Source organism: Vanessa cardui, chromosome 10 (assembly GCF_905220365.1).
Source record: "Vanessa cardui chromosome 10, ilVanCard2.1, whole genome shotgun sequence".
Classification (NCBI taxonomy): domain Eukaryota; kingdom Metazoa; phylum Arthropoda; class Insecta; order Lepidoptera; family Nymphalidae; genus Vanessa; species Vanessa cardui.
Window position 1 is genome coordinate 3,118,299 of NC_061132.1, and position 21,247 is coordinate 3,139,545.

General features: G+C 35.7%; 1 pseudogene; it reads right to left on the reverse strand.

Annotated features, from left to right (window-relative positions):
• Positions 1 to 3,350: 3,350 nt before the first annotated feature.
• LOC124533058 lies at positions 3,351 to 9,281 on the reverse strand (annotated as a pseudogene).
• Between the last annotated feature and the right edge of the window lie 11,966 nt (positions 9,282 to 21,247).

Here is a 21,247-nt window from a genome sequence, read left to right on the forward strand (position 1 = left end):
CAGTGAACAAGCACTTTGGAATCGTCATTTAACAATTAAGGGAAGGTACCACCGGTTCGGAAAGTAGATTCTACCGAGAAGAACCGGCAAGAAACTCAGTAGTTATTCTTTTTCAACATTTTAAAAAAATACAGTCATGTTAGTTAATACAATTATTTAAATTAATATATCCTGCCTGAAAGTCAAAAGGTATTAATTGCACGCCTTTATATTATCATCTACAAAATCTTGTATCGAGTAATACGCCTTTTTTACCAATGTATTTTTTATAAACGATTTGAATTTACGAGACGGCACAGTTAAAAATGTCTGCGGAATTTTATTATAGAAACTGATACCTTGTCCCAAGAAAGATTTATTGACTTTGCGGAGTCGGAAACTTGGCGTTATAAGCTTATCCTTACTTCTAGTACATATACAATGATTATCACTGACTTTATCGAAGTGATCAATGTTACTGTGAATATACATGATATTGTTGTAAATATATTGCGACGCAACAGTGAGTATTCCCACTTTGTTAAAAACATCCCGAAGAGAGTCTCTAGCTCCGGATAAAATCCTTTTGTAAAATAAAGACAGATTCGATATCTGCAGCGTTACCCCAAAGTAATATGCCATATGACATGATACTGTGAAAATAACCAAAATAAACGAAACGAGCGGTATCAATATAAGTTAGTTGTCTAACTTTTCTAACCGCGTATGCTGCGGAGCTGAGTCTTCCTGTTAGGGACGACAAATGGGGACTCCACTGAAGTCTGGAATCCAATTCTATTCCCAAGAACACCGTAGTATCGGCTACATCAAGCCGGCCACCGCTTAAAGATATATATTTTGCTTTCTAACATTTGGTAGGGTAAAAACTACACATTTTGTTTTTTGAGCATTCAAAACCAATTTATTTATTTTAAACCAATCGCGTATCTGTGATAATGCACCGTTTACATCCTCATAGTCAGTTTTTTTCCTGTCAACCTTAAAAATCAGTGAAGTATCGTCAGCAAACTATGGTACAGTTTTTAATATCTAATTTAATTTTTTACTTTTTTTCTTTGTAACTATTTTATATCTATATCGACTATCAAAATTGAGAAAACATCTAAAAACAATAGTGGCCAACAGTTGGAAGAAATTAAGTATAATAGATACATCATCGTTACATACTTACCAAAATTTGACTTGTCTATCCATTCTCTGAGCTTCAGACTCACTGTCTGCAGTATGTAATATACGTCATAATTTATAAACATATCCTCCATAAACAGTAGATATATTCTGCAGTACTCAATATAAATCATAATGTCGAAAGCTAGCACTAAAAAAAGTCTCGTATGAATTATAAGACCTAACAAAAAACACAATATAATAATGAAGAATGTTACTAAGTATGCCAAATCGCTTGAATTTTTTTCTCTGCAAAGCCTGTATGTATACTAATACACTAGGCATTTTATGGGCATTCAAAGTTGCGAAAAATATCGAGTCCCGCTAACAGCCGCGCGAGTGCTGTGACGTCATTTCACAACGTTCCACGCGGGAAGCGCACCGCTTAGTATCAAGACGCCAGCACTTTTGATCATAACTTAGTTCCCCGTCGAGATACGAAAATGTTTATAGAATACTTATTTTTTCTCTTTGTTCATTTTTTTATTTTTCAATTTCGAGAAAAGTTACGACCTCTAGCGCGCCGCAAAGTTAATAAGACTGCCCGGTTTCGATTTAGCCACCACGGTATCCACACGTAAAAACGGATGAATGGTTGTTCAGAGAATTGTTGCTATACAAAATAAACGAATAAACTAGCCAAATTATAGATCAAACACATAAAATTTGTTAATCAAATAATTTCTATGAATCAAAATTAATAATCACACTTGGTCATCTTTCTTCTTCTTCGTAATTATCCTTTTTTTTCTTCGTACCATTTCTCCTAGAGTATTTTGAAACCGGTATTTCGAAAGCACACCAGGCAATCATTCCCTTGTTTTTCTATAATGAGAATGTCGCCTTCATACTTTTCTTGCAAATGTTTTTTAACTGTTCTGACGTCAGGAACGAACTCTCCATTTTATTGGTTCATTGAGTGAATTGCCTCAATCTCTTCGTTTACTTTGTCCCCGTAGGTCGTCCTTTCTAATTCTCCTTCTCAGGTAGAGCATGATATATATGAGAAATACATGTTCGATGGTATGGAGCTCCTGCTGCGACGTGATCAGATATACCATGAATACGCTATTCTAATCGATCATAGCTTCATAGCTTTTTCCATTTTTTTTGCATTTTAACGTCCTTTGGAACTATAAAAAACAACTGTTCCGGCGAATAGGTAGTTGTATTTTTACATTTAGGCACAACACATGATTATGTGAGTATGAGCGACTAGTATTTGGATTGAACATTTTGAAAAGTATTTAGGTGTGGGTGCGCAATCGCGGCCGGGCTGAGTGAGCCAGATTGAGCGTGTTCAACAATGACGTCACACCGTCACCGGCAGCCCGCGTCGTGCGTTACAACTTGTTTTACTTATAGCTCGGAAACTAATCGACGTTTCGAATCAATTCTTCCACTGTTATTTTTTATTTTTGACAGAAAATAAAGATTGCTAATAATCAAAATCAGTTAACATTCTTCATTGCGAGGCAAAGAGGGATAGCTGATTGAAATCATCAGTTATCATCATCAGCATCCTATATTTTTCCATTGCTGGACATAGGCCTCTCTAAATGCACGCATACTGAAAAAAGCACACTGTGATCTTACTTCGGCTACTCGCATTCAGTTTCTGCCAGCCGTCTTGCGTAAATCGTCACTCCACCGTGATTGGTGACATCCTACACTGCGTTTGCTAAGACGCAGTCTCCACTTTAGTACATGTTTTCGCCAACGTTTATCGATTCTTCTTTGACGGATCGCCTCATTTTTGATGCGTTTCCTCAGATAAACGCCGAGCATAAACCTTTCCATAGCACGCTGAGCAACTTTAAACTGGTGGACCAGCCTTGCCGTGAATATCCACGTTTTGACTCCGTATGTCATGGTGGTAGGTCGCACTATTCGAAGACTTTCATCTTAAAGCACTGTGGGATCGTCAATGTAAAGAGACACCGTAACCTCCCAAACGCTGCCCAGCCTAGCTCTTGTGTCACTGCTCGATACAATGTTAAGGGATTTATTTGCTACATCTGCACTTAGACAGACATGGTGACGGCTTCGTAGAGACATCTCATCACTTGTATATATCGCCAACCAACTTGGCAACGCTGCAGGGACTCCAGAACAGTCCAGATTTCAACCGAGTCAAATGTCTTCTTATAGTCTACGAATGCAAGACACAGGGTCGATTATACTCATTGGGCTTCTGTATAATCTGCCGCACTGTATCCGATCGGAAACCCCTTTTCCCGGGCTTGGAATTCGTCGTCGAATCTTCTTGCAAGACGGTTCGTGATCCCTCTTGAAAACAGTTTATAGACGTAGCTCAGTACGGATATGATAAGATAGTTCTTCAGCAGGGTTTTGTCTCCCTATTTGAAGAACAGGACGACCACAGTCCTACTCTACGACTCCGAAGTTATCACTTCGAAAGGGAAAAAGCTTCTGGAATTCCCTGAGTATCGATTTACCTCCTGCTTTGAATAACTCTGTAGTAACGGCGTGATGTCCAGGGGATTTTCCATTTTTAAGCTGTTTAAGAGTATGCTTGATTTCGCCAATACTGACTTATGGCAAGTCTTCGGACAAATAACGTGTTATTGTAGCTCTAGAATTGTCATTTTCGGGATCAGGTCGAGATGCATGTGATGCGTATTACCGGCCATAGAGGTCCTATATTTCTGAAAGAACTGCCGGGAACGGCTTGGAAGAAACAACTCCTCCACTTGCTGTGGCCAACTTCGTCAGGTGGCTCCTTCCAAGAGGTTGTACGAACACCTTAGACCCCCGATTCTGCTCGATTGATCTTTCAAGAGCATGATTATTGGAGAACCGAAGGTCGTGTCGTACGCGCCTGATGATCTCTTGCTAGCCTTTAGATAGAGTTTCTTTGAAGTCGTATTTTCGTTGGCCCAAAGACTCTTCCGACTGTTTGAATTTCCTGCCTTTACACTGCATGCCACAACATGTCGTGCCTTCTACCCTGAGAATTCGAAATACATTTTCTAGATTCTGGTTTACGTCTGTTTTGGTTTGACTGGAACATTTCAGATCCCACAAGTGCTTAGAGCTGCGCTGGTAGGAGCGTGGACTTCAACAGATAGACACACTCGGCTTTAAAATTGAAATCCAGAGAGCCTCGGACAAGTCTGTGATTACTACCGGTATTTAACCTGTTGAGCACTGAAACGTCTCTGAATATGTGCCTCTTGTCCGTCATAATAAAGTCTATTTCCTTTTTGGTTATAGTGTTAGAGCTTTACCACGTTTACTTCCTTTTTGAAGGAGGAGTTCATTCAATAAGAATCCCTCCCGTTCGAGTAAGTTGACAAGGATTTGTTCCCTATGATCCCTTCCAAATCCATGGGGTCCTACTACATTTCCTCCACTACATCGTCCGAGGTCGGTGCGTACACTTGCACTAACTTGGAGCTGTACCTCTCGGTGAGCTTTATAAGGAAGTACGCTACCCTTTTCGACACACTAGAGATTTCCACAACGTTATCAGCTAGAGACTTATGAACCCCAATGCCACTTTGGGTTTGTATCTCTGAAGTACATTGGCCAGGTGGCCCGATTCGAGAGTTACGGATGTCGTCTCCCTCTCTACGGACTAATTTTCCCAAGTTCCAACTCAAGTTTGGCTAGATGCGAGTCAAACCGTAGCGTGTCTCCGTTGTATTTCACCAGGGTCAGTCGGTTGTGACTTACGTGCGTTGTTGTGGCTTGCGTGTGTTATGCATAAGGAGGAATTTGCCGTAATCGCCACGCTGGGAAGGACGCAGCTTCTCGCATCGGTGACGCTGCTACCCGTTACCGGCCTGGGGTATTTCGCTACGCCTATTACCATTATTTATTATTTTATGGTTATACTGCCATCAGTCGGTCACCAGAACCTCGTTTGCTGATCGGCAGGATTCACCACGGGCAGGTGAAGTTTGCTTGGGCTTAGGGGTAGTTTGTGCCCCCTTACATCTCCAATACTAGTACTTATGCTGAATGATAATGATTTTCAAATCCTTCCGAAATATTTCCTCATGATTATTTAGTCCTTTTAGCTGGGCAGACTTATAGATGGACCCGGTGATATCATCAGTTTTGCTTGTCCGGATTTGAACCGTGACATGTATTTTAAATGCAGTTACCATACTGGTAAAGAACTCACATGCATCGTTTTCGAAAGCGATATATTTAGAAATTGCAGGTAGCCCGATCATTGAAATTAAAGTTATTGCATTTATTATAGCAAATACACTTTTGTTTCGTTTTATGTCCGATTGGCCATTTAAATCGTAATTAATCTGAAATATAATGGTTACTACAAAACTATTAATTTTAAAATTACTAAATTATAAAGTACTACAGTCACAGTTATTACACTAAAAAACAAATGTATTGAATTTTGAAAAAATTGCGGGAAATTATAATATTAAATAGTTTATTGAGTAAATTTGAATGTTTCGCTATATTTTTCATGCGGTAGACGCTCCCATAAGATCCCACTCCGGTTATAAACATTGTTGCTAACATAGTGAAAAATGTTCCGACAGGAAACGATGAAAACACCATGTAAAACTTAACAATGCTTTGATTCATCCATACTGCTTCACAGATATCTAAAATGAGGAAAAAGGCAAAAATAAAAAAAAGTGTTAAAATAAATTTATAATAATTAAACTACGTCCCACGTAATTAGTAGAAAATCACTAGACAATTGCAGAATAACTAATTTCTTGAATAATCTTACGCAATCCGCGTGTAAGAATACAACTTACGAGTGCAGACCGATAGGATGTAACCGTATATAGCGACTGGTCGGGATACTGTAACTATGTAGCCTCCACGGTCGTGAGCGAAGCGTAGCGGAGCAAGCCCCAGGGCTCGCGACAGGCGCAACACGACTGCCAACGCACCCTGAACTTTACATGCTTCATCCTGCATCTTCACACCTCGTACCAAGTGGTCAAGTTCTTTATTCTTCTTTATTGCAACTAAAATCTTTCAAATTACAATTCAAACATATTGACTTCTTCTGTTAACAAATTGTGTTTATAATTGGTCTAGTTAAATCTATTTTTTGTGTATATTTAGTTATAATTTTCACGACGAGGACGCGTTAGTGGACTGCGCGTACTTTCTGAACAGATTGCGCTACTAATACAATGTTGACGTTCAATAAAAAAAAATAATGATGATGATGAAACGGAAGCTGGTAGATTATGATAACCTGTTACATAAGTCCATTAAGATGACACCCCAATTATTGAATTTCTATTAAAAAAAACAGTGTGCTAAAATGTGCCCAGTGTGTGCTACGATGTGCCGCTTGAAAAAAAAAAATACTCAAAAAATATCATTTTTATGAGGAGGTCTTTTTTTCAAGTCTGTTAGCACCGCTACTTTACTTTATCGAATTTATTAAAATTGTGCCGTTATGTGCTCGAAATGTGCTGTCATGTGCAGATGTAAATAAATAAAAAAAATATTTTCGAAAATCAAAATTTTTTTTAAAAAGAATAGATGTGCTGAAATGTGCGCAGCGTGTAGTAAGATGTACCGCTTGAAGAAGAAGAATTTACTTAAAAAAATACAAATTTTATGAGGACGTCCTTTTCTATGTCCGGTTGGCTCCGCTACTTTACTTTATCGAACTTATTAAAACTGTGCCGTAATTGGCTCGCTATTTTTTACAATATCTCAAAGAAAAAACAAAATTGACTGTTATTTTTTTTAAGTCAACATTTTCGAAAGATAATAGCTGTGCCAAAATTTGCCAGGATGGGCTATTACGTGCAGACGGAAAAAAATGAAATTGCTCGAAAATAGTATATTACACACCACGGGGCGCTAGCTCAGCTTTATCGTACCACGTATAAAATTTTAAACCGAACCGAAGGCGAGACTTTTGTTTTTACTTGTAAAATTGTATTTTTTTTTATTTATTCTGCACATGACAGCACAGGTCGAGCACATTAGGGCACAATTTTAATAAGTTCGATAAAGTAAAGTAGCGGAGCCAACCGGACATAAAAAGGACCTCCTCATAAAAATAATTTTTTGACTAATTCTTTTTTTCAAGCGGCACATCATAGCACATATTGGGCACATTTCAGCACACTTATTTTTTAATAGAAGTCCAAAAATTGCGGTGTCATCATAATGGACATCTGTTTCATCCTATTTAGTTTTACAAACTAGCTGAACTGGTTTTACCTCGCTTAATTTATAAATTTTATCTATAACTTACAAGCCGTCTATCCACATTTTACCCCCTCGAGGAATGACTTAAAAAAAACTAAGCGATGTCCTTTCCTGGGACTCAAACTATTTCCACTTATAATTTACTACTACTTACTACTAGATACTTTCATATTTATAATTTTAGTATCGATAAAACATATATTCTTGTTCAGCGTATGACTCGTGTATTCCGTTGCTGACTGATGTCTGTTATTTTGTCATTATAAACTGACTCGCTTCGTAAAGGTGATAAGAATCGAAACGATTGTATCAGAGTTAATGTTTCATTAAAATCAATACACAAGTTATATTTTTACGTTATAATCAAACAAAAAAGTTTATAGTAACACCTATAAATTTCCCCTGCTGGGCTATGACCTCCGCTCCCTTAGAGGAGCAGGTAAGGAGCATATTCCACCACGCTACTCCAATGCAGGTTGGTAGATACTAATGCAGGATTCCTCACGATGTTTTCCTTCACCATCCAGCTCCACATGAATTATAAACACAAATTAAGCACATGAAAATTCAGTGGTTCAATACAAAGGACTCTGTGTTAATGAAAATTGCAATGACTAATTTCAAGATAATTCTAATTCTTCCTTCCGATTTCCTATTTTTTATTTTATTATAAACTATGTAAAAAATACTTACGTTTATTTTACTTCCTTCTCTCATCTACCTTAAAGTTGCCTGGACGATCTCTCATTATTTTAGCGATAAAGATGCCTCCATAGATAAGCCAGAACGAAGAGACAGACAGACCAACAGACAAAAATTGATAAAATATATTATATATTTTTGTTTAAATTTACAATATTCTGCTGCCCTTTTTCGTATTAAACATTCCAGTAAACGGACCACCTGATGGTCACCATCGCCAATAGACATCGCACCGTTAACAATTTTATCACTCCTTGCAAACCCAATGCGTCACCATCCTTGAAAACTAAGTTCTTATGTCGCTTGTGCCTTTATTAACGCTTACTCTTAAAACTGGAAAGTAATAAAATAAAGTAAAGCTTTACCACTCATCATATTATAATCAGTGGGTGGGTGGGTCATTTTGATACTTTTTGCACAAAATAGAACAAATATACCTAATACTCACGCTTTGTATCTGCTTATCATGATAGCTGCGTCAGTAGCTCTAGTTCTTTTCCGGATGACGTAACTTACTCCTCCTCCATACTTACCTTCGAGCTCAAGCCTGGGTTTGCGGTGGAGGCTTCTGCGATATTACACTTTCGCGGAATGAGCCAGCTCTTTATTGCAACACAATATCTTCGCATAATTGGAAAGAACCACTACACCAAATATTAACTAGACTTCGCTCTCAGCTTCACTCGCGTTTTAAAATCCGATGTCCATCCTTATTTTATATACTCTTATTCCAGCATATATAAGTAGCTAAAGCACTACAAAAACCCAGAGCCAAGACAACATAGAAAACTACTTAGCTTTTTCTTCATCGATTCACTTCACGTTAATGCTTGCATGCGCCGTTGGTCTGGCATGATAGTGCCTTCTTCCCTGAAAATTCGAAATACATTTTCGAGGTTCTGGTTTACGTCAGTTGTGGTTTCCACAGCAGCGAATCGGTTCTCTATGATTGACTGGAATGTTTCAGATCCCGCAATAGTTTGGAGCAGCTTTGGTCGGAGCTTCGACTTCATCAGACAGACGCGCTTGGCCTTAAAATTGATATTCAGAGAGCCTCGGAGAAGTCGGTTATCACTACCGGTATTTAACCTGTTTTTCTCTGAGACGTCTCTGAATATGTGCCTCTTGTCCCTCATTATAAAGTCGATCTCTTTTATTGTCATAGTGTCGGGGCTTTGCCACTTCCACTTCCATTGTGGCTGCTTCTTGAAGAAGGAATTCATCAAGAAGAGCCCTTCCCTTGAAGATGTACTGTCTCGGTGAGCTTTATTATGAGATACGCAACCCTGTTCGACACACTAGAGATTTCCACAACGTTGTCAGCTAGGGACTTATTTACTAGAAACCCAACGCCACCTTGGGATTGTTGGTCTCCCTCTCGGAAGTACATTAGGTGGCCCGATTCGAGGGTTACGGTGTCCTTTCCCTCCCTACGGACTTCACATAGCCCTAATATGTGCCACCTAATTTTCCCAAGTTCTACCTCAAGTTGCGCTAGATGCGAGTCAAGCCGTAGCATGCGTTCGTTATACGTCGCCAGGGCCAGTCGGTTGTGGTGGCCTCCCGTAGCCCGGTGATCCTTAGCACCCCTATACCGCCGTTAGCATCGTCGCCACCGTGACGAGGATTAGCGGGGCTGCCGGGAACTGGGGGCCGTGGCTTGCGTGAGTGCTGCATATGGAGATATTGCCCATAACCGCTACGCTGGGTAGGCGGGTTGGCGATCGCAGGACGTAGCTTCTCGCACCGGTGACGCTGCTGCCCATCATCGGCCTGTGGTATTTAGCTACGCCTATTTTGTTGATGATTATATCGCCATTATGTTCAAATACTTACAAATATATAAATTATAATACTTTACAAATGTGTAAATTATTTGACCTAGGTAATCTGGTCGGTACATTAAAAGTAAGCTTTTGTTATAGGTCTGAATTAATAATCGACCCAGTAACGATTTCACTTAGTAATTTTAAGTGAAACAGACGTCTACGTTTCGACAACGGAGTAAGCTTAAAATATTCATGTTCATCGTAAGATAAGATTTATAGATAGACTCAAGTACATATCGATGTGGTTCTTATATTTAGAAGACCAAACTACTGTATTCTAAATTACTCCTAACCAATGCATTGTACCTAACAGTTTTTGTAGCTGATTGCTTGAATTTATTAGATTATCTTATTAAAAACCCTAGTATTTTTGATGCCTCCAGGACTAAGACTTTGATATGTTTATCGAATTTAAGTTTTTGGTCAAAATTTATACCCAAAACCGGCTTATTTTTTTACCTCTTTGAATACCCGTTTGTATTATATATTGTCGGTTTTCTATATTAGTTTTTGTGAATTTAATATGTTTACATTTTGTTACAGTCCAGGCAAGCACCGCTGATTCACGTGCTTAATTTGTCTTTATAATTCATCTCGTGCTCGGCGGTGAAGAAAAACATCGTGAGGAAACCTGCATGTGACAAATTTCTCAGAAATTCTGCCACATGTGTATTCCACCAACCCGCATTGGAACAGCGTAGTGGAATATGTTCCAAACCTTCTCCTCAAAGGGAGAGGAGGCCTTTAGCCCAGCAGTGGGAATTTACAGACCGTTATTGTTGTTACATTTAAAGTCATTCGTGCTACATGTTTTTTTTTGCACCACTCTGCTAGTCTACCGAAATCATTTTGAAACAAAATAGAGGAGTATTCTTAATCCTAGCCGTAGCTTTTAAGTCATCTGCGAATAGACATTTGTGAGTTTTTAAAGCATTCACCAATATCGTTTATAAAAACTGGAAACAATTGTGGTCCTAGATGCGAACCCTGTGCGATACCAGACTAAACCTTAAAGGAATTGGAAGTATAACCATTTAAAACTACTTCGGCATTGCGATTGTTCAGATAAGAATCAAACAACTAAATAAAGGGTTCATTATCCCGTGAGATTGTCTAATAGAATAACTTGATTTATGGTATCGAAGGCCTCACTGAAGTTGGTGTGCACCGCCTCTACCGGAATTCGTCTATTGCAGCGCATTAATTACTTGCAGTTGATCGCTTCTTGTAAAAACGTGCAGGGCCTCAATTTTTAACCGAGGTACAGTTAGATTAATACTTATAGAAGAAATTAATATAAAAAAGACGAGCTCCATTTCTTTCGGCGGTTCTTTTCAGGTCAGGGGATTTCTTTTTCGGAACCGGTGGTAGTGATTAATTTGACAAACAAGTAAGCGTCATGTATATTGAAGAAAATAATTTGATTTGGTTTTATTTAATTTGGAGGCACTTTGATATGAAGTCTCACAAACTTATTACTGAATTAAATAGAAAATATAATAAGTATACTCGTATGATATATGAATGATTGAAAAACAAATATTAAAACACATTTTTTTATTCAGAAAAAGCAATATTCCTTACTTCATAAAGAAATGACGTTTCTCCACCTTTTGAAGATCAAACTTATGGTTATTTAGTGTTAAGTCTAATTTTGTAATTTAACCCTGTCTATAACGTGGAACTGTAGAACAATTGCTAAAAAGGTTACAATGCCACCGATTATCTGAAAGGATTATTTATTTTCATTAATTGTTGTTTATATAGGAAGTATTTTATGTTAATAACTTTTCTTCATCATTCATATATACATTCATTGTTTGTCTTTTATCTGACTACCGGACTGTAAAACAATAAGAGAAATATATTTTTATTGAATGAATAATTTACCCCAACTAAGAGCTGCCTCGTTAAAACACATATCCCCAGTGGTGAGAATGCAGTCGTGTCATCAACAACTTGGTCGTAGAAGCGCGACAGTTCATGTTTAAATTCCCTGTCTGCTGATGCGCACATCAAGTGACTTACGTGGTTTTGTGTTGTTTGAAACTGCGTAAGAAAAAATGCATAAATATCACAAACGACATCAATGTGTCTTTCGGCTAAGAGAGGCTGGAATAGCAGAGCCGCATGTGATAACTCCATCGCCTCGATGCGAACTGTGCAAAATAATATTATTTACAATAAGTTTAGAAAGTATCTAAACTAATTTTATAAATATTATAGTAACTCGGTCTGTCTTTCGCTCTTTCACTACCAAATCACTAAACCGAATTTGAAAAAAAAATCGTATGAAGCAAATTTCATGGCATATTACATGGCAATCAAAACGCGAGCAAAGTCGAGGGCGAAAACTAGTATTTTGTTGATATGGTTGAGTATACAGATATTAAACTTTCTATGGATTGTTTGTTACACAAGTTTTCATTTATATATTATTAAAATCGTTAGCCTATTTTTTTATCTGTATGTGGTACTTAATTTAAATAAATATTAAAAACAATATTCATATATGTAGTGTGATGAATACTTCTTCTTGCGTCTTATGACAGTGTTCCACCATTAGAACTATCAAAACTCCCTTAATGGAGGCCCAAATTAAAGACACTCCTAAATTTACAAATTTTCTATTCGTCCAGTCACCTGCAACAAATAAAATGTGTTAATGGACTTGAAACTAGTTTAACTTTATATAAGTTCAGATAACATTTACATATTATACATTAAAATTTTATATTAATAATCGCCTACCTAGGAACGCATAAGATATTGACATGAAATTATAAAAATTGTCCGTGCATTCCAATATCTTGGAGAGCAGTAAGATCGCCACCAAGGTCCCCTCGCCCTCGTCGATACTCCTCACCACCTCGCATATGGACACGTGCGCGCGATACAGACGACGGATCGTTGTGTGGGCGTTTGCTATATTCTTTGTTTTCATCGCATCTGCTCAAAAGTAATTATATTTACAATCTCATTATTAATATTTACAATAGTACCTATGCATGTATGTGTTTAGTATGGACAGTCAGGGTAAAAAAGGTTCGTCACCTTAAGATCTATTTTCGTGTGCTCAGTTTGAGCGATAATCTGCTTTACCGATTGAGAACGACATATTGCGTCGCAATGTCATTGTAAGTCACGTCTAGCAAAGAGTACTTACTGTAAGTTTAATTTTATATGCAGCTGTCTGTTTAGTGTTTTAGTTTCAAAAGGTACTAAGAGTTTATGACTTGACAAAGGAATGAATTTGAAAACTAACGAAGGTTTTCTTACTCTGGCTGTACAATGTTACACTTAATATATATATATTTAAATAAATCAATTATCCGATGTTACTAGAGGTTTGGGTCTCGATTTCGTCGGCACGTTTCAAATATTCGATTTACCTAAACTCAAGAAATAAAAATGCCGGAGACTTTTAATCTACACTACTTTCGACTTTTAATCTTCAATATTCCTTAAAAGAGTACTTTTTCGGAAAAACTCATGAAGTTAGGCTCGGGTTCCATCATAGGACACCAATTACTGTAAGTAATTGTAAATAAACAGCATTGTAAATTTGTTTATTTGAAAAGAGAAACTATGAGAGTTTCTTGCCGTTTCTTCTGGCTAGAAGCTGCTTTCCGAAATGGTGGTAATAATAGTGATAATAGTGGTTAATTATAGACGATTCAAAAACGCTTCATTTTGAAGTTTACTTGAATAAAATTGATTTGATTTGAAAATTAGTAAAAACTATTTACAAAAAATAAATAATTCTAAAAATACGACCGTAAAGTTTTAGTTTGAAGATCAGACTGCGTAGTCGCTTATTCAGCGCTCGAAGTGTATCGTTCACCGAGCACACGATGAATACAAATTGCAAACACAGCAGCACGTTGAAGAGGTGTTTGAAGAAAAATCCGAGCGAAATAGCTAATGATGTTACTAAAACAACGATCGGTATTCAATAAAAACCAAGCTCGGCTGTGCTATCTATTATATCCACACTAATAACAATAAACTGATTCCAAATATAACAATATTTGTACCTAAATTATATAATCATAAAGCGACTTTTAAGTAGTCTAATATTTTTCATTTCATTTTTGGCTGACACCAGCTCCAAATATAACAATAACTATAACTACGTTATATAATCTCACAAATCGACTTATAAGTAGTCTAATATTTTTCATTTCATTTACAAGAAGTACAACTATAAAAATATATTGAATACGCAATCATTTTTATTACATCTTAATGCATATTACATTTGTTTTAAAATAGTGTTTTGTTTTATGTCGGTTTTTCTTTTCTGTAGTATTTTCAATATCAACTAGACGTGGGTTTCTACGTCGTCTCGAAATGTCATTATTATTATAATTGTGGAATAAACAATGTTTACTTACACTTATGAATTGCATAATCATTATCTTTCAAATCAAAATCCATTTTAAAAAATACATGACAGCCAAAAAAGAACACAAATATTGACAAGTATCCCCACGTTATAATACCGGAGTAACTTATGTTAATATCTAAGTGGCTGCTCTCCAATTCTTGATTAATCTGGAAGGAAATAATGTTTAATATGTTATTTTCATGGAATCAATTTTTATACATGTTTACCTCAAGTTTTTTTTTAATTATATATTAATGAAACGTCATATGATTACGACACGATACTGTATACCGGATCGCATCTGCATTGTTCTGATAGCAGAGTAGGAAAACTTATTCGAGCTGATCATTTGTTATGTTACTTTTTGACTGTGGTGAAGTGACAATTTATTAAAAGATTTATTATAGTCCTGTTCACAATGAAATGTAAACAACGCGCTGTGCAATTTTGAAAAGTAATAATAAAGTCCCGCTGCCTTTCTCTCGCAGGTTCTTCTCAGGTCTGAGATATTAGTACCTGAACCAGTTTTCTACGATCAATAAGTAATTATAAAGCATCTATATTTTTATTTTATTTATTTATTAATTTGACCTGTCAAGTTTAATTATGACTTATATCTTGACGACAACAAATTTAGTCTCGTCGCAAAGGAACATTTAATTTTTTAACACAACGTTTTTCCTTAAATATGTTCTCTTAAACGCTAACAATTGAAAAACGCTCTGGGCCTCGCTTACCTCTTCAAGTTTATTTACATATGACATATATCGGTTCATATTATTAACGCCATCGAAGCCCGTTACGAGTATTGATGTCAATAATAATATCATGATTACGATGGCAAATACTGTTGACAATCCTGTGCGTATACGAGTTGCTGAATCTTTTTCAAATATGAATTGATTGAATATAGTAATCATTTGCAGTAGAACTGAAAAAAATTATATTTTATTGCAATTATACATACAAACGTATATCGTCTGTGGACATCTGTAACAAAACGGTGGCTAAAGCGTTGCCGGCCTCGTAGGCACAGGTATCGTTGAGTTTTGAAAACTTCCATTTTTAATTCCTAGAAAACTTAAGGAGGAAGAATAAGTAAGAATGATTTCACTCGCATACATTATCGAGGTGACAAGCGCAGTGTAGATGAAATTAGATCTAGTGTTGAAAGGAATAAAGACGAAAATGTATCGGTATCACTGTCGAGCCCTCGGAACAGTCCCCGTACGGACGATACACCACGATAGACGACAGACCTTTGCAAGGCTTACACGGTCTACACCATCAACTCGAATCGACAGCGTTGACATTGAAATAAAGATGTCATTTCAGTGGCGACATCCTCTTCGTCGTAGCTCATAAAACCGCTGATGTTTCTAGATCACATTGAGTATTTTGAATCAATTAGTTTAAACAAGAGAAATCTAACGGTAATTACATTGCGTCTGAACTATGAGGTGAAGGTGTTAGATCTACCTTAAATAGTAGACTTGAACCTGCGTTTGGAATTTGCTAAGGACATTTAATATTTGTTTATTCCATTCAATTAACACTTACCTATTGCAAATATCACGAAATAGCCACCAATCTGACGTTTGCGCGATATTGAGGCGATGTAGCTGAGGCGCGCTGATTTGACTTTCCGTGCGCCGCTAATTGAAACGCGTTGAGGCTCGTTGCGAAGCGGCGTCAACTGAAGCGGTACGACACAGAGCAGGCTGGAGATGCGAAGCACTCTTGCTAATGGACCGCTGATCTGGCATCGCTCGGTATGGTCCATGTTTGAGCTGTCGTAATAAATATAAATATAATACAAGTTAAATATTCATAGATATTGTACTTGATGAAACGCACTCATCACATTTTCAACCTACAGCATTTCGACAAGGGAGTGAATAAATGTAACTACAGAAACAAAAACATAACACCTAAGTAGCCAAGGTTGGTTGCGTTTCATTGTCGCCGTAAGGGAAGGTTGATTTTTCTGACGGTTTCTATACCGTTATACGGTAGTAACCACTGACCTTCAGATTTACAGTTGCTTGGTTAGACTATTGATAAATATTTTCTTTGTATTTAATATATTACAAATAAAAAGAAAAACCGACTTCCAACAAAACACTATTTTAAAACAAGTGAATATGCATTAAAAAGGATTAAAAATAATTGTGTATTCAACAAATTTTTAGAGTCCTAACTAAAATGAAATGAAAAATATTAGACTACTTAAAAGTCGATTTACGATATAGGCACATGTACCGCGTTTTACATATTTTCTGAAGTTATATTTGCATTTGCTTCTGGCAATCAGTATTTTGTGCTGCTGCACTGATGATGGAAGGTGTAAGTCCTCAATTACTAGGAGTTAGGAAATAGCTCTTTCAACATATGGATAATAATAATAATGAATGGATTTATACCCGTCTTCGTAGCTTTTATGAAGAGAAGTACAGGTTCACTAAACATTTACTTTGTATACTATGTAGTGAAGGAACTCCTAAACGGCTCACAGATAGGGTACGATATGGAGCAGAATTTCTTACTATCTTTAATCAAATTTTGTGCATGTGCTCTTTTGCAAAGTTTTTTTACTGAGGTCGATTACAGTTCTTTCGATGGTGGTACCTTGTACTTAATGCTGCATGTATTAAAGTCACATTTTTTTAAGTTTCTTTTGAAATTTTCCTCGAAGTAGTTTTTGACTCATAAAAAAGACACGCTTAATCTATCCATGATAAGAAAAAATCGTTAGTCTACATCAGCTTCACTTAAAATAAAAAAATAACAAGAAAAAACCGACATCAAACAAGAGACTATTTTAATGCAAATAAATATGCACTAAAAAGTAATAAACTAATAAAGTATTTGTAGTTATTGTTATATTTGGAGCCGGTGTCAGCCGCGGGCATGCGCCTCAATAATCAAAAAAAGAAGCGATACGAGCCACATAATTGACCCAGTATATTATTGTATAAAAGGTAATTTGTAAAAAACATATTTGTTAAAGTATTCTCGTATTGTTTTTCAATAGATTATTACTAGTCTAATATAAAAATATTAGACTCGTTTTCATTTTACTTTTAATATTATGTTTTTTTATTTTTAAAATTATAGTTGCAAACCTACAGCGTTCGGCTGTTGCAACTGCTATAGTTGAGTTTTCTCTCTTCAGTTGAGTCTGTTCTCTTGAATCGTGCAACATGCCACACTACGCATATGCGGCAGTTATGTTGAATACAGTGTATTTGTTAAAGCGTGTATTTATTTAATATACGCACGCAATATAATATACGCAATTTATCTATAATCTACTCGACGGATGGGTCGGGGATATGCTTATTTAACTATTAATTCTGATGTTTTTAAATATAGCGATGGTATATCTATTTGGGAATCATAAAACAACAATAAACATTAAGATCAATATAGATAAGAGCGAATTATTAGAATTAAAACGAATTGGGCTCCATAATCCTTAGATGTTCACATGATTAGGCGTCAATCTGAATCGATGATAGCATCTTCATATCAGAATAGCATCTCCAAATTTTTATGTGCGTTTACAATACTCCGTCTTATGATACACAAGAAAACCTGAAAGTAAACCGCAAGCTAGGGACGAAAATCTCCCATATATGTATTCACCAACCCTCACTGAATGGCAGAACAAACTCCTTCGAAATGAGCCCGAGGTTACAGAAAAATTACAGGTTATTAAAATCACTGAAAAACTATATATTTTAACAAAATTTATAAGAGCACAATATACGTATAAACTACAACTAACCGTCATAAATATAATTCGAAGTCGTAGATACATTGAATTTTACTATACTATTATCTCATATCTGTAACGTAAGTAACAACAAGACTATGAAATAGTAATGCTCATTTCGGCCACAAACAATGTCCAAATTTGTTTATTGAGTTATTACCGTTTGATTTATGATAAATACATTTTACGTTGAGCCAACATCGCCTACTAATCTTACTTATAAATACATATGTCAATCTTTTTATGTATATCCTACCTCGAAGTCAACAAGTGAAATTAAAATAATATATAGTCGGCACAAATAATAAAACGTCTATCGAACGTACTATCGAACTATCCTGCGTGGAATTTTCACAGTACATTATAGTCTACGTGTACCGGCCCCCATCGGGAGATTTTTATTTGTTTGAAACTACTATGGAACACATTCTTAAAAAGCTATGTAAAACTAACAAATATATAACTGTATGTGGGGACTTTAACGTCGACTTACTTAAAGAAACTACGTTAAGTGTTCGGTTGGTCGCTTTGTTTATGTCATTTAATTTAACCCATAGAGTTAATGAACCGACGCGAATAACCGATGATACTTCTACGTGTATTGATAATGTTTTTTGTGACTGTGAAATATATGAAGTATCAATTATAAATAATTTAACTTCAGACCATTGTGGTCAGAAGTTATCATTAAAACACAAAGAAATAAATCATTTAAAAAATATAACATACAGGCCAATAACGGCTAACAAATTACATTGTTTTAAAGATATTGTGGCGTATAAATTGTCTAATCTTACGACACAGCATCCAAATGAGCTTTATAATTCATTTTTTGAAGTAATATTAAAAGATTTTAACAATATATTTAAAATGAAATCATGTTATAGTAACACAAAATTAAAGTTTAGTGACTGGGCTACTGTTGGTATTTACAAAGGTAGAAATAAATTATACGACTTATATGTTATGAGGCGGTGGAATCGAAGCGTAGCCTTTTTAGAATACGTCAATAAATATTCCAAAATTTTTGAAACAGTATGCATTTCTGCTAATTCCTTATATTTAAAGAAAAAAATCCTGAATTCTGATAATAGAATTAAAGCCACATGGGATGTATTTAGTAGTGTTAGTGGAGAACCCAAAAAGGAAATGATACCAATAGAATTGAACACAGGTAGTAGATACACGAGTTCTGAATTAGAGGTTGCTAATTTATTTGAAACATTTTTTGATAAAGTACCCCATAAAAAAAAACATTTCATTTAAAAATCATCTACATCAAATGCAGCTAGGTTATTAAATAATAGTGTTTCTAAATGCATTATTGATTTCTCATTTGAAACGGTTTCTGCAATAGATGTCATAAAAGTATTTGAAACTTTAAATATTAAAAAAACTAACGACATATGAGGTATTTCGATAAAATTTATTAATAACAATATATACCATATTGCTCCGTATATAGCAGGAATTTTTAACAAGAGTTTGGACACGGGATCATTTCCTAACTTGTTAAAATGTAGTAAAGTTTTACCACTTTTTTAAGACTGGAAACAGAAGCGATCCCGGTAATTACAGGCCTATATCAATACTTTTGAAAAAAATAATTTTTGAAAAAATATTTTAAATCAACTTCTCGTCCATTTCGGGACAAATGCTAAGCAATTCGGTTTTAGAAGAGGTCGCGCGACAACTGATGCGGAGATTGCGCTTCTCAAACATATTTACGATGCTTGGGAGAAATCACAGAACGCTATTGGAGTATTCTTTGATTCATCTTGTGATTTAGATTTAGATTGTGTAGAACACGAGACGCTTCTTTATAAGCTCAAATATTACGGTGTTAAGGGTAAAGCTCATGATCTCATTGCTTCATATTTAAGTCAAAGAATCCAGCAAATTTTCATTAATGGAATAAAGTCTTCTGGGTCTACGTTAAAAATGGGAGTTCCGCAAGGTTCAATTTTGGGTCCCTTTCTATTCCTAGTATTTATAAATAATCTTCCTTTCTATGTTAAGGGTATTTGTGTTATAGTGTTGTTTGCTGACGATACTTCGCTGATTTTTAAGGTTGACAGGAAAAAAAGTGACTATGACGATGTGAACGGTGCATTATCACAGATACACCATTGGTTTACAGTAAATAATTTAGTTTTGAATGCTCAAAAAACAAACTGTGTAGTTTTTACCCTACCCAATGTTAGCAAGCAAAATTATAATATATCTTTAAATGGTGACCGTCTTGAAGTAGCTGATACTACGGTGTTTTTAGGAATAGAATTGGATTCCAAACTTCAGTGGACTTCCCATTTATCATCCCTAACAGGAACATACGCGGTTAGAAAAGTTAGACAACTAACTGATATTGATACCGCTCGTTTAGTTTATTTTGGTTATTTTCACAGTATTATGTCATATGGCATATTACTTTGGGGTAACGCTGCAGATATTGAATCTGTCTTTATTTTACAAAAGAGAGCAATCCGGTTTATTTATAATCTTGGAGATAGAGACTCCCTTTGGGATGTTTTTAACAAAGTGGGAGAACTCACTGTTGCGTCGCAATATATTTACAACAATATTATGTATATTCACAGTAACATTGATCACTTTGATAAAATCAGTGATAATCATTGTATGTGCACTAGGAGTAAGAATAAGCTTATAACGCCAAGTTTCCGACTCCGCAAAGTCAATAATTCCTTCTTGGAGCAAGGTATCCGTTTCTATAATAAAATTCCGCAGACATTTTTAACTTTGCCGTTTAGTAAATTCAAATCGTTTGAATTTACTAAACGGTAAACTTGTAAAATAAAAACGGTAAACTTGTATAATAAAACGTTCAAATTGTAAAATGACGATTCAAAAGTGCTTGTAAAAGCCTACTTCAATAAAGTTTATTTTGAAAAAAAAGCGCTGATTTGACCTTTAAACAAGCAAAGTGACATGGAGTGCTAGTTCGGAAACCTTTAATTATTATATTTATCTTTATGTCTTTGAATCCCCAATATTTTTTTCCAGGCTAAAGTTTGATATATTCTCTTGTCTACATTATTTTTAAATGAAATTAACTGTTGTACATATACATATTGGTTGACATATTCAATATTTACATTTTCTATTGTGATTTTGCGTCTCAATTGGATAGAATTTTGGTTTAGATCTTATTCATTGACAATCCTACTTTTTGAC